Raw genomic sequence first — 12,741 nt, 5'->3', positions numbered from 1 at the left:
ATTCCAAACAAACCACCATACATTTTTTTTCCTCTGGAGTACAAAACACGATATTTAAAAAAAAAAAAAAAAAAGATTTTTTTTTTACAGTATAAAAACAAATAACAAATCGACTATGAAGATTCACACAGAGAATTCTGGGAACATCATTCAATCTTTTCCACTATAAATTAAAATAACTTGTTTTTTCACTTCCAAAAACATAGATTTAACAATATTTTATTGATAAATGAAATAACAAATATGTTGGATTTACAGTTTTTGATTATAAAAAGCAAAGAAACGTATAACTGATTAACACGTATGTAATTTTACCAAATTCAGACTTTTTAATTTTATATATTTAGTTTTAACAGTGTATAAATTAACGAGGACAAATGTTACCATTCTTTGGCATCATGATCTGTTGGTGCCTGTTTGCCATACAAGTACAGTTCTTTCTTAAGAGTGGGATTGTGCTCTTATAATCAGAAATCAGAGAGAACTGCATTGTGTTTCACATTCAAATAAAATTAGAACTGTGAAAGACAAATTGGTGCACATTTAAAAAAACTGCTGCAGGGATTGTTTTATGATTGACCTCATAATATGAACACTCATTATAAGGGTAGTTTAAAGGCTAATAAAAATGCAAGTAAAAAAGACTATTGAGACAATACAACATAAAGGTGAAAAGGAGTAAAAGACAGTAAGAATGATACAGACTGATTGTTGAATGACCTATGCAAATGAAGTTACATTTGGTATTTCTATTAGAAGTTTTAACTGAGATTCTGTAGAATTGGAGGTGTTGTTTGCTGTACATATGAGGCATTTCCTACATTTCAGTGTCCTTTAGAGGTAAAGTCAGTCAAATATTTGAGACGTGCATCCAAGCATCAGAAGAAACATCCATAGCCTGTATTTAAACAATTTTGAGCAGATGCTGAAATGCAACTTCTCTTGCACATTGATGCGCAACTTTCGAACAGATGTTTATAGTCAGCCTTTCCTTTCCTGTAGGTTGCTATCAAACTTATTAGTATAGCGGTACAGCGGTACTATCATTTCTTTATCGTGCTGGTGCATATATGATGTTTTTTTTATATATTTTAAAATCTGTCTTTAACCAGAAAAGGACCATAATTTGTCATCTTTTTTAGAGCACCGTGATAGTGTTATAGTTTTGTTAAGGAGACTTAAGAACTTCTGATTCATCTTATAATATGAGTGTTTTGAGTAGGCTATTTTTATTAGAGCCTCTGACTCATTACTTTGCACAGTGATTTGGTTTATCAGGACAGAGCATTAGTATTATTATGCTTACAGTAAATCTTATGATTTCCTGAAAAAGTGGATTGTGAGAAAAAACCTTATTCTCTTATCAATCACAAATAATCAGTTCAGTCACTTTAACTACGGAGTCAGATTAATGATATGGAGACACATTAATCTTTGAATGGAGTTAGATGAAACAGTTTTTAACACTTTACTTGTAACCAGACAACATTGGTACACTGATTCCCGTTTGGTGACAACCAAGGAATGTTGATAGAAAAGGAGGATGTTGTATTCTGTTCAGACTCTCCGGTTCAGGGAGATTAAAATCAGTAATAATCTAGGTCTCCAGTGATACTAAAGGAAAGGAGGGCGCTTTTTTATTTTATTTTTATCTAAAGCACTTGCAGTATATATTTTCACTCATATCTGGAAGTTGAGGTGATCATCTGGCAGTTCAAAGTCTTCTGCTCAGGCTTTAGATGTTCTCCAAGTTGCTTCATTCTGTTCTCAGACTATGGATGAAAAATGCTGTGCTCATGCACAGAAACTGCACTCAGCAGCAAATCAGCCTGTCATCCCTCCATGGCAACAGCAGTGAAGGAGAGCTTAGAGTGTGTGATTAAACACTGCTTCTTATGTGGATGTTTCAAACACCACTATGCACTGCCTATGACTTCTGCATAAAGTCTGGCCCTTTTTACTTTATTACAGCCAAGAAGTATGACCCACTTAAACAGCAAAAGGCTGTGAAATAACCAACCAATGTGTTTATTTATTAATTTTTTTACTACATGATGTTCAGGACCCTACCCACCAAGAGAGAAATAATCAGCAATGTATATATATTTATATATATATATATATATATTATATATATTTAACATTTTTTTCTTTTTCGATAAGCATTTTTGTTTGTATTATTTATTTTCCCTGTCGTATTATTGAATTAAGTTATACAAATGTTTCTGAATGTTCAAATAGTTTATTTTACATTTAAAAAGAATTTACATAAGGGAACATTCAATTTAATAATATTGCAAGAATGTTGAATGTTATTTTTGAGTTGAACATTCTGAAACAAGTAGTAGCATTTAAAAAATGTTAGATGAACGTCCAACTTGATTGCTATCAGGATGTGAAGAGTCTTTCAAACAGCATAACAACAAATTCAACCAAATCATCTACCCTGCCTTTAAATGCCAGATAGATTAAAGATAATTAATCTTACAGGAAGAACATTTGTTTATAACTTTGAGAGAACTTTGACAGAATGTTCCCTGCATTAGTAAGATATAAAAAAACGAGGATGAACATGAAAGCATTTCTGTGAGGTATACAGATAAAAGCGAGAATAGGTTTTTGCTTTCTTGTTTGCGCGCCAAGGAAGAGATGCAGCCTAATGAGCGGTTGAAGTAATGATGCATAAAACTTGCAGTTCAGGAAGCGTGTCATACAGTATTTTGATTTTGTATCTGATTCAAAATAGTTCATTTAGTGAAGGTTTCATCAGACTGATTCTTTTTCAATTGTAAATTAAAGGAGTCATTGGAAACACTTTAGTTTTGGGACCAATTATCACTATTAACCAGTTGCTTATTAGCATGCCTATTATTAACATCATTAGTAAGTATAAAGCACATATATTATACCTAAACTTACTAACTACCTTACTAACAATTAATAAACAGCAAATTATACATTTATTGAGGCAAAAGTCATAGTTCTTGGTTTGTTAATAGCAAGAATTGGTCCCTAAAATAAAGTGAGACCAAGTCATTTTGACTATAAATGTGCAGTACTCTTGTGTTGCATCATGTACATCAAGTTCTGCCCACCGATGAACTATTTGTTTTACATTTACATTGGCATGGCATAAACACACCACCATTTTCACAATTTACACGACCCACTTATTCCCACGGTAGGTAGATGGCTGTATTAGACGGTCTGTGAACAGCCCATTGGCGGTCCGTGGGTGGTCTGTAGGCATGCAGGTCGACTACAGCCTACAAGACACTTCCTAAATATATTACCACACAATGACCAGAACACACATTTCCCAAACCCATTTCCACACAACACTGAACAAACACTGTCAAACAGAAGTGTATTTGGACATGGTTGAAAAAATGAGTCACAAAAACCATTTAGATTCTAAAGTATAATTTCATGTTTACCAGTGCAAACATTACAATCTTTTATCCTCATTCATAAAATGTAAGAACTGTTAAACTAGTGCAGTTATTGATGAGTATGTCTTGTTGTTGGTTATGAAGACCCTGGGGCATTTAGTGAAAGTAGATCCTTAATCAGGAAAGTGCTGGCAAGAAAAGCCAGTTTTATTACTATAAGACATGAACCAATACATAGAGCACATTATAAATTTGTGCCATCAGTTAGCATGCATTTTGAGGCCAATCCATCACCTCAGACACTTGAATCCAAGGGGGCTGGTCTAGGATCAGTTTCCCATCACTTTATTCACTAGAATGTGAAAATGAGCTGATCTCACATCAGGAAAGTTACTGAAGTTCAACACAATGGACTGGCATATAGACCCAAATGCAGTCAACTATTTGGTTCGTGCCAGTATTTTATGATGCACCTCTCAGAAACTCAGGATTCTAACTTAATCAGCTATTATGTATCATGTTTTGCTTGAGCTCATAGGAGTATGTTTGAAGGTGAGTACAAAGAAACCCATATCAAAGAAAGTCGTTTTCTACACTCGCTCCCAGAAACAGCTTTAGGACCAGCAGGAGTACCACCGTGTAGTTTCTAATAAATACAGCCCTTAGGAGTTTTGTGCATATTTAACATTTAACTAATTAAAGCCCTCCAAAGATATACGAACCGACATGATGCAAACCAGGTTTAGATTTAAAGTCACTGTTTTAAAAGAAAAACACCTCTAGGTGGTTTTAAGCTTAGTTACATAATATAGTACAAGATTCATATGAACAAATAAGGAAGAATTTTGCCAATATACCTAGGAGCATGAACCTTACGTTCAGGCTAAATGTCAATGTTTTGCCTCAACAAATTTCAGTTATGTTAAAAGGCAGTTAATTGAGTCAGGCAGAAACCACATGATGTAGAAACAAATTGACATTTCTGTTGCAGGACCTCCTAAGGGATCTCTTCCTCTTTCTCTGCCCATGGAATTGGGTTGTGTCAAAGTGTATTGCTAAGACAGGCACGAGCTTTGTTAGATAATCTAATGAGGGTCACACTTTTTTGTACATTGAGCTAATCTATTCTGATTTATTGGCGAGCCAAGAGAAAACACACTTTTAATAAATCCAAATTATGTGATGAATTGGCAGCAGTCACTGGAGAAAACCCACCTTAGAAAGTTTATTGCTGGTACAGTACAAAGTAGTTGGCAAGGCAAAGCTAGTAAATCAATATGATATTTCTGGTGAAGCTACTGTAGTTGAAAGTGGAAACGATGTGACGTGTGTCCTCAGAATTTGTGCTCTGCATTAACCAATCCAAGTGCTCACACACAGCAGTAATTAGTGAACACACACACACACACACACACACACTGTGAACACACACCCAGAGCAGTGAGCACACTTTTTTTTTTTTGGTATGGTGCCCTGGGAGCAGTCGTCCTGCTCAAGGGTCTCAAATGAGTCTTGGTATTGAGGGTGGAAGAGAGTGCTGGTCATTTATTCCCCCCACCTACAATCCTTGCCAGTACAGAGACTCGAACCTGTGACCTTTGGGTTACAAAGTCAGACCATGACTGCCGTGTCTCTCTTTAAGATGTTTACATTTCATATTATTTTGTCACATTCTGAATGTGGTGCTTTTTCAAATAAAATGTATTAATTTTACAATGGACTCACACCAGATTCATTCACACCAGTTCAGAAGACAATACAGTATTGGAATACACTGCATAAATTGCATGAGATTTTTACTTTCACATCCTTTTAAAGTTTGAAAGCTGCAGTCTCCATTTATTGTAGTTGTAGTTTTAGGTGAACTATTCCTTTAAGAATCCTGCCCAGGACACCAACACATGGTCATAACATGTTGAAGACAAGCATCCAAAACACAACATATTTATCTTTTCAGAATGTATTGTTAAACAACTTGACTTCTTTTCTAAATATCAGATCTACAGCCCATAGTATAGCCAAACTAGACTGGATGTATTTAAGAAGGTGGGAAAAGGTGGGAGGACAGTCATAGAGATTGAATTAGATTCAATTCATAGTCCACAGGTCGTACTGTTCGGCTCGACTAAATCATTCCCCGAAAAGCTATAAAAAATGTCACAGCATAGATTTAAGGCACTCTTAGCATGAACTTTCCCTTTCATTCTCTCTCTCTCTCGCTCTGTCTTTCCTTCTCATTCTTTTTCCATAGCACCCCGCCCGACTCATTTTCACTCCTTCTCTAACCCCATCCTTTCTGAGGTTGACATTTAGAAAGGAGCCAGTCTGTGTGTGCTTGTGAGTTTAGAAGAGAGAGTGATCATCTCTGCTTTATAACTTTAGCCATACACCTCATTCTCTCGGCTCTTGTCAGAGAAAGAGAATGAGAGATGTGGACCAAAGTTAAACAATTTTTGAACAGATAAAAGCTTTAAACAGCTTGTATCTGAGATTCTGAGGGATTTTCTTCTGAATAGCGTTCACCTGAACCATCTCCTTGGCATTTCTACATTCATCTTGTCTCCTTTGATTCTTTCTTCATACTTTGAAAATGATACCTCTTGTCGTGTGTGTGGCGCACTCTGTAGTCACTGAACTAAACTGAATAAATTTCTGTTTTGATGTAAATCAGCATCACGTTTCTTTTTCTGACATATGAAGTGGCTGTTCATAGTGAGCCTGAAGGAACTTGATTGAGACTTCTGTGTTTAAAAGATTATCCAGTAAAACCTTGATCCTACTTCATCCTTATTACCTCACAGCTGGGAGGGCCAAGCTTGTGAACAACAAATAATGTTTCGGGTCTCTGACATAAAAAGAATTTTCAAAGGGGTCGTATGATGCAATTTCAAATTTTCCTTTCTCTTTGGAGTGTTACAAGCTCTTGGTGTACAAAGAAGATCTGTAAAGTTGCAAAGACTAAAGTCTCAAATCCAAAGAGATATTCTTTATAACAGTTAAGACTCGTCCACACACCCCTAAAATGGCTCATTCAAGAGATTTCTAATATGGATTTCTTTAGAACTTACTGAATTTAAATAAAAAGAAAAAACTTTAACTGGCTAATGCTTAATTATATAATAGATTCTTCACTGCCAAGAAATCTTCAATATGCATGAATTCAGTGGTATGCTTCTTTGAAAATGTTGCAGATTTTTTGGCACTTACTGTGAACCTTCAGGAGTTTTTTGCATTAGAGTTCTGTCTATCGAGAGATACAGCACGATAAGCTACAAGATAAAGTACATGCCCAAAGCAGCAGCTATTTATTATATATGAAGGAAACGCAGCTAAATCTGCATGATTTTTGTGTCTAAATTGGCTATTCATGCATGTAAAGGTTTTTGCAGTCCTCTGATGCAGAAATGACACAATTTGCCTTTGAGGCCTGTTTCTAAAAAACAAACCTCTCATATCTTTCTCACACATTAAGGAGTGAAGAAATTTACAGATGGTAAGACGAGGGCTTTAAGGGACAGAGGTTGACTTGGGGTCATTTGGAAAAGGGCTGGTGTTTTCACACTCAGATCTCATAAAGTGTCAGGCCAGGAAAAGGACTCAGGTTTTGCAGGTGACAGTCTGCACAGAACCCAGAGATAGAGCAGCCGCTACCGGCATGTTGAACCGGACCGCCTGGGCCACTGGAGGGGTAACAAGAAGCACTATACAACCCATTAACCACAGCGGGGTGAGCATATGTTAAGAAAGTGAGTTCAGGGGAAACATGTCATTCTCTTTCTCTTTTACTTTAATGCATATTCTGTTTAATATCTTCCTCTTTCCCCTCAGATGGATGAAAAATGCCACTTATGATCTAAGTATACAAATACATCTAATAACCGTGTACAATCTTGCCGAAGGCACTTGAATTAACATGTTTATTGCTTACATACATCAGGGAACCTCTTGTTATCACTGTCAGTGTATTTTAAGTTCTTTTTGAGGTGATAAAGGACAAGTGAGCTGTCAGATGGAAGAGAAGAAGAGAGGATGTGACAAGACAGAGGGTTAATGGGTGTTTCCCCAGTAGCTGAATTAAAATAGATGCACAGATTTCTTCCTCCCCTGTTTCCATGCTATAGCCATGCTTGGGGTAATGAAACTTACACATACAGGCTGGTGATATCTCCTGTCGATTATTTGCTGTGACACATAGAGTTTTGGATATAAATTTTACATTTCACTTTTTTAACCCATAATGAAATTGCACTATTATGCATATTATTATATTAGTGATAAGGAAGCTTTAAATGTTTACTCTTGCTATAAGTATATTCTAAAATAATTATTCCTGATAAATTAAAAGTGTGATGTGTAATTGCAGTTATTTGCAGCCCATTACCAATAATAAATGCCTAAATACTCCCATATGCCGTTGCACTGTCACAGTAGTGACAACAATAAAACATTTTCAACATAAATGTATATGGTGACAGTAAGTGTCTGTTACTGTGGGTTTGTTCTTTAAAATTACAGAAATGTTTAAAGAAGGCTATCTTTACTACAAACACACACACACACACACACACACACACACACACACACACACACACACACACACACACACACACACATCTATATATATATTCATTATTTTAATCCAACACACTGTGTGCAATTTTGCTTCTCATGGTAAATGATCTTGTTTTGCGGATGTTTCAAAAAATTCACTGGAAATTAAGATAAATACTGTGTAAAAATTGTTTTTCCTGTGTTAGCTTTGGGTCTTACATAAAAGCTGGCTTATAAAAGATAAAACAACAGCAACCTGTTGCACCTGCATTTTCTGAGTGTTTTAATGGGATCTGCTTTCTGCTTTCAAAGACTTTTAGAAAACCTCTCCATGAGCATTATGAAATAGATGCATCAGCTACGTGCTGACATCACAAAATAAACAGATATGCTTTTAAGAAAAATATATTTATGCATACTGTATATACACCGTTGAACTACAAATCAAATGTTTGGGTTGGTAAGATAAAAATATTATGTATATATATATATATATATATATATATATATATATATATATATATATATATATATATATATATATATATATATATATATATATATATAATTTTTTTTTTAATTTGTGTCTATGTAGAAACTAAGTACTCTGAAAAACACACTAGAACACAAAGTGTGAATGATCCATTTTTTATAATTAAAGTTTTTTTTATATTTTACATTTACATTTTTTGTGTGTCTTCTGAGCATTTCTACAGATATAATCTCTTTCCATCCACGTAACTAGATTATGAGTGCATCAAAGTGTCATCTTTGCACATTGATCACAGCCAGATTAGTGTTACTGATAAACCCATGTGTCAATCTTCAAGAGTAACCATACAGGTCAGGCAGAACGGCTCTTGGTCTCTTCACATGTTTTTTTTTTTTGTTATTCCCAAAGACTCTACTGACCCAAACGCACCCTGTAATTGGGCTCCTTTTTTGTTTTTTTCCTACTGAATTTCTTCTCATTCACTATTATGCCTGTTTCCATAGCAATGATTTTTATGCACTTCAGCGTTCAGACCCTTCCCAGGTGAGAACTGTGATACACTCCAGACTCCAGAGGCCTTGTCAAGAATCTTAATCAAAGACAACATCAGATGTTGGGCAAATGTGAAGTCTGCCTCCACAGCCTGGAGATTGTCTGGCTGATATTCTCCACTTAAAATGGCCAAAAGTTGTATGCAATATGTGTCCACATCGGCGTTTACAACTCCATATGCAGTATGAGTTCTTAGATCTGCTTGTAAATCAAACATACACCTGACCTGATGTGTGCAGACAGAAATGCAAACATTAAAAAGTCAATATTCAGCTACAGCGTGTGCGTACCAAATTGTGCATTTCTAGGTGGCAGTGTATTTCAAGGTGAGTGCTATAGAGTGCCCTTCAGAGTCTAGATGATCAGTGAATTAATGCACGAGGCCAGGGCTCACACCTCCTCTTTCTCACTCACTCTGTCCCTGCCGTTCTGTTTTATATTTTGTCCCTCTTACATGCCATCTATCACCTGTGATTCTTCCCATCATCCACTTATAGAAATCCCTAACTGTCTGAATGAGAGGTCTGTGCATCAAATATCATTTGAACAGTTGATGTGGTTTTGTCTGGAGGTTAAGACCCAAGTTGGGGCTTATTGTGGGCCTTTTACTCTTAAGAGGTTTGTTGATAAGTGACTGTTGAACTGAAAGCCTCACTGTTCACAGAATGACTGATGTAAAATGAGCTTTCTTTGAGTTAAAGCTGCTGAGACTCTCAAATATTTCAAAAAGCTAATTTTCACTTTGTATTCTTCACCATGAACACCTGAAATAGAAAATGGATTCTCTGATGTGTACTAAATAATACCATCTGTTACTCAAGTCCCTATTCAAGACTGCTCTATTGGTGTGCAATACTGATATTTTTTCATGTTTTCTTTAGTCACAGTCTTCATAGATTCAAGGTGCTGTGGAAAATAAATGTTTCTGAAAAGATATAGACCTGTTTAAGGGACGGTTCACTCACAAATGTTGCTTGCTTGCTTGCTTTCTTTGGTGGAACACAAACTATTGCATTTTTTGTCAGTTAGGGTCCAGTGTTGTTTTGGACGCCATTGACTTTCATTGTATGGACAAAAGAACACTATTCAGAATATCTTCTTTTGTGTTGCACAGAAAAAAGAAAGTCCCAAGGGATCGCATCTAGTATGTCTTGTATCTCCAGCATCATCACTGGGAACATTCTGGTACATTCTGGAGACTGATCACTCAAACCTAAGCGTCAAAGAGTTTTATGGACTGGCAGAGGATTGTCTTGTTAACTATATTGGTTTCACAGCTCATTGTGCTCAAATAGGCCCCCTTGTTTCTCTCATCTCCAATGTTTCACTATCAGATAGTGGAAATGTCCTCCCTTCAGTCCAGTTGTCATGGTCACTGTCTTATTGTTGTGGCAGCTATTTGTGTCTCATGTCGTGTTCTAAGTGATTTGCAATTATTCCACCTTTCAAGGGGTTATTAACAGCTCTGAATTTTGAGAATATTAAGCACATAAAGCATAGCATTCTTTGAAATATCCAAAGCCTACTGCTCTGTTGTATGAATGAAACAAATGTTAGTTAATTAAGTGTTAAAGAAATACAGCTCATGTATTCAATAAAGAGGAATGACCAGGGACTTGAATTATAAGTGTTCTTCTTGAGATACTTACTCTTGTACCTTTTGAAAAACAGATTGTTTAGTTATTGTGTTGAACTTGGCCAAATATTATGTTGGTTTCAAGGTGTTCCTCTAATATATTACAGTGTGCGGGTTCAGGGGAGGGATCAATAAATAGTCATGTAGTTTTACAGTTTTAAATATACAACATTGATTAACCCCTCAAAATCTAAACATGCCTTGATTTACAGAGTATCTCATTAATGAACTGACAGTTGGGGAACTGGGGTCTGGAATATGCTAACTACTGTAGGTGCTACTAATCAACTGAATCTAAAACCTGTATAATGTCCAGGTGAAGCCATTTTGTGTATATGAAATTTTAATCGGATCCAATGACAAAGTGCAATGTATCTGCATCTATATAAAAACTAAACACGCATCCAATCTAAATAAAAAGCCCGATTTCAACTAAATTCCATACTTTTATTTAGCAAGGATGCAAAACATTCTCTATTTCCACCAAAATATCAAGCAGCACAACAAAGTTTTGTTTTCAACAAAGATGATGATGTTGATTATTATTATTTTTTTTTTTTTTTCTGATACTGTGATATGTGATGCTGAACACTGGAGTCATGGCTCCCTAAATTCAGTTATAATTTTCAGTTGGTTAGAATGAATAATGATTTAGGATTATGGGGCATAGGGTCAGACGGTACTGAGTTAAGTAAGACTTAACAATGAGAATATAGAATGGCTGTTTGATTTTGGGTTAAGATGATGTTCTGTCGATGCTTAATATGCTCTACACAATTAGGACATGGATAAACAACCTTGCAGATTATTCTGGCCAAGATACACCTGCAGGCTAGGTTTGTCTAGCTGACATTAACAACAAAAGGCTCATTGAATCAACCTTGTACCTTCCTCAACTTTATTTCCAGATGGAGTAGTACACTGACTGTTGAAAATTGCATAGAAGCATAGAATCATATTGACTTTCCTGTTTTGCAGTATGCCTCAGGTGGTCAGTGTATGTATTGTGGGCGGCACAAGAAATTTGATTGATAGGATGTTAATCCCATCAACATGTCTAGTGTAAATCACATTGGGCTCCCATGGACAGTGTGGAGAACAGTGATTCAATATCTACAGCCTCTTTCTAGGCCTGTTTTGAAAAATCAAATTATCCAAAAAACATCTAAGCTGAAAAATATGCAACTGCTTTAACAGACAAGTTTTAAAATGAAAGAATCCACTATCCAACTTTCATTTATTAGCATAACCTGTGCTTAAAATTCATGACAAAGCATCCCTATTTCCATGCCCTCACGTTTAACCTCCCTGACAATATACACTAACTCAGACTAACCCTTGGTCTTGACCCTCAGCCTTTCAAATCTCAAGCAGCTAAATGAGAGCAGTGCGATTCGGATAATTACCAAAGACAAAACACTCTGAACTCCCCTTTATTTACATATGATAATACAATTGTCTAAAGCTGGAGTAATAGCTCAATTAAAGCAAGACAGATAAGACCTCAGTTTCTTGACAAGTTTAACTAATTAGAGTTAACTAATTATTGCAGGTCAGCGAAGTGTCCAAATTGTTATTGAAACTGGAATGGCTGTGGTCGATGTCATTGACAAAATTTGGAGTCAGCCTTTAAGGGTCTTTACATTGGAGGCTTAAATCATCAGTGTAAGGATTACACAGTAATCCTGTGTGAGTAAATACCCAGCCTGATACATACAGAATGTTATGAATAAATCACTCTACAAAACAGTGCAACTGTTTTCTAAGAACTCTTAGGATTTCATGTTTTAAAGCCAGTGAAATGACTTTAGGTCTGGTAGTGTTCCACACAGAATAAAGATTCTCAAGTTTTTTCTCAAGTGATTTTGTTTCTTTTTCAGCATGAATTGAACAAATAAAAGTGTTATATAATATAATTACACACAGTATCTGGTTAAATGCATTGATCTTACAGATTATACAACATATATATCAGGTTTAAGATCTCTTAGTGCATACGTACGGTAAATGACCTCTTAACAGATGCTAAGGAATGTGTCTTCTCCAAAATGCATTTCCAGTAATGGCGTTAAAATGCCTAGCTGCTGGGATCTGCTGAACATTTGCTGTTAAGGCTG

Source organism: Carassius gibelio, chromosome A8 (assembly GCF_023724105.1).
Source record: "Carassius gibelio isolate Cgi1373 ecotype wild population from Czech Republic chromosome A8, carGib1.2-hapl.c, whole genome shotgun sequence".
NCBI lineage: Eukaryota > Metazoa > Chordata > Actinopteri > Cypriniformes > Cyprinidae > Carassius > Carassius gibelio.
Note: the sequence above shows the minus strand (reverse complement) of the source record.